The following is a 3,135-nucleotide window of genomic DNA, read 5'->3' as shown; positions in this document are numbered from 1 at the left end:
CTAGGAACTAATGATACTTAAGTAAATTGCATAGTCAATAATATCATGCACATGTTGGTCAAAACTTCAAGCCGCTGTAAAAAAATTGATAACCTTGCTAGTTCCATTTTAATTGTAGGGTCAGCCAGATGTTAATCCAAAGAGAATATTAAACTTGCTTCTGGTCTTAAGGCTTGAATAGATTTGTGAAAAGATCCTTGCAATTTTCAGAAGAGCTACAGCTCTGCTTCCATTGCTATCATTTCCCACGGAAAGCGCCTGAGAACATATGTATTATGAAAATATCAGAAATAATATCAAAGAAGATTCTTGGAATATTTTTTCAGCGTTACATACAGGTGCAACACCAAAAGTGTCAAAGTCTGCAACTATGGCAATAGTTGGGATGGATGTGAGTACACCATACACCATATTCATAGTTGATGAGACTTAAATTAAGTAATAAAAAATAGGGAAATAATTAAAGAATACAATCCTTGTCGAATTAGCAAAGATTTTGGTTCGAAATCCTTTCATTTAATTAGCCAGCCCCGCCTTTTCTATGCTCTGATTTCTGAGGCCTTATTTAGCTTGGGTACCCCTTTAAATTGAATTTCTATTTTCAAAAATGGGGTTTACCAAATTTTAACAGGGTAGCATGATCAACCTGCTCCACAATAACACACCCATGTGAATCCATTAAAATGTCTTTTTTTGCTTGCCATCATTATTAACAAATAGAGCCAAACAGAAGATATTACAATGCCAATCAAAGCATTTATTCACATAGGTCATAGGCTCTCCATAGAAGCAGATGATACATACATGATCTAAGGAGCGACAAGTCTGTCATACCAATGGTGAGCAGAGTGGCTTCTTCAGCAGGCGTTCTGACTCGTCGGCATCTGGCTTCTACCAAAGCACGACATGGAGGTACACATGGTTATCCGTCTTCTCGAAGTTCCATGGCACGTCCTCCCTTCTGAATCCCAGGAACAAGTTCATGTCCACGTACAGCCCACATCCAATCTATACACAAACATAGACAGAAAGAAACAATTCACTTATAATTTCTTTAGTGGTAATCAATGATTGTGACCACAGTTAACCACAAAGAAGATGCAATCAGTGAAGATAAGCATGGACCAACCTTTTAGCAGATTCTTCTTTTTAGTGAACACCATACAGGCAAGTTCCTTTTTTTTCCTGGATTGCAATAACACCACAACATGAAAATCTGATAAGCAAATGGCACCACTAATTGGTCATTGCACAAAAAAATAGCCAAATACGACATCTTCCTAATTATAGGAATCCAAACCATCCATAGGACACATATGACCAATATAACAAATTGCTAGAGTAGATGTACAGTCATGTTGTTGTTCAAAAATCTTCAGAAACAAATTGCAGTTGAGGGCTCACAAAATTGCAGTTGGGGACTCACCTTGTAGATGCAGGCTAGCGTATCTTGGCAAGGAGGCAGTGGCTGTGTGCTTGGAGGGCCTGGCCGTCGCGCCGGCTTCGCTTTGCTCTCCTTGTGTCTGCCGCCGTATCCGCTCCCGTGACACGCCGATCTGAGATATATACTGATGACAACTTTTTCAGTGTAATATTCCTTCACAAAAGAATGCTCAATTTGCACTGGATTAGAAACCAGCTAGTCCCTTAACCAGGTATATGATATTTGCTACTCCTTTTATTTTGTAAATCGCATGCATCCGGAATAACATTACTACACTGCATCATGATTTAGGAAAAAAATCAAGCCTATAAATGAGAACACAAAACTCTGACTTCCTTATTTTCCTCCTAAGAGAACCAATTCATCTTGAGTATACCACAACCTAAAATTGGCACTATCCACTATCCTTACCGTTGCAAATACTTGTGAAAAAAGATACATCGAAATTTTGAGTATACCACACCTAAAATTGGCACTGTCCACTATCCTTACCATTGGAAATACAAAGGTGGGGAGCTATGGATCTTGTCAGAGAAGTGCTTCCTCCTCCTCCTGTTGCCGTAACTAACCATGAGTTCTTCGCGTCCTCTGCCCTTCCTACCACCAACTGCTCTGTAGTGCAAAGCCTACAAGTTACACAAGTTACAAATTAAGCTGCAATTAGAAGCAAACCGATAGAAGTATGTCCAAACTGAAAAATAATGAAATTTACTCTATTGTAAGAAAAGTAAATCAAAACCACGGTCAATTTCACTGGTTGTGTATTTATTTGGACCATTGGTAAGACAATCAAGAGTGCACTGAATAATACCTGTGATCTAATACAACAATTCCAGCAACTCAATGCATTCAGCCACAAACATGGTATACAAAAATTGTTATTCTACGTACTAATTACATATAAGTAATAACCATTGAGAAAATGGAATCAAGAACCCAAGGAAAATCTTAACCAGATGTCTTCCATCTAGAAATTGCAGCTGGCCACCCACTTGTACCTCTTAATCAACGAGTATCTAGGAGGGGAATGGGGGAGGACAAAGGAGAGGAAGATGACCTGTGCCGGGAAGCTCCTGTGCCGCCGTTGCTTCATCCCGCGTGGCACCACTGTCGGGCCTTCCCTACCTACTTTCCACCGATTGTCCGCACCGCGGCCACCGCTGCGTTGTGGACGAGATGATCAGAAAAGGAAGGAAACAAAGCGACATCCATAGTTGGATCCCTGGAGACGGACACATTGGACATCGTTGGTGGAGGGGAATGGGGAGTAAATCGGCGGCGGCAACGGTGACCTTCAGGCGATGACGTGCAGAGGAGGGGAGCATGGCGACAACCCGTGACGACGGAGCGGGCGCACGGCGGTGACCAGCCCTGCTCGAGTCACCTGCCTCCTCCTGGCTGGATCTGCAGGGCCTTCACCGCCAACGGGGAGCAGCGGTGTGCGACGACAGGGCCTGTGAGAGGAGGAGTGAAGAGAGGACAGAGGATGGGGTGGGTAGAGCTGAGGAGGAAGGATCGGGGGCAGCGGCCGCGGCGGCTGGAGAACGAGGGAAGAGAGGAGGAGGAGGCGGCGGCGGCAAAGAGGGAAGGCGTCGTGGCCTTGTGGAGTCTGGTAGAGACCCGGGTTAGGTTTAGACCAATCCCGCGTGTGTGAGCGACTTGACCAATTCCGTCGCGTTTGTTTTATCATT

General features: G+C 43.5%; 1 long non-coding RNA gene across 1 annotated transcript; it reads right to left on the bottom strand.

Annotated features, from left to right (window-relative positions):
- Window positions 1-866: 866 nt before the first annotated feature.
- Window positions 867-2,785, bottom strand: LOC119368946. The gene is made up of 5 exons (XR_005176786.1): window positions 2,502-2,785; window positions 1,937-2,070; window positions 1,427-1,568; window positions 1,130-1,185; window positions 867-1,008 (listed from the first exon to the last, which is right to left on the bottom strand). It is a non-coding gene; the product is annotated as an uncharacterized LOC119368946 (long non-coding RNA).
- Between the last annotated feature and the right edge of the window lie 350 nt (window positions 2,786-3,135).

This window comes from Triticum dicoccoides, chromosome 2B, assembly GCF_002162155.2.
Source record: "Triticum dicoccoides isolate Atlit2015 ecotype Zavitan chromosome 2B, WEW_v2.0, whole genome shotgun sequence".
NCBI classification, from domain to species: domain Eukaryota; kingdom Viridiplantae; phylum Streptophyta; class Magnoliopsida; order Poales; family Poaceae; genus Triticum; species Triticum dicoccoides.
This window is presented reverse-complemented; position numbering and strand designations above follow the sequence as displayed.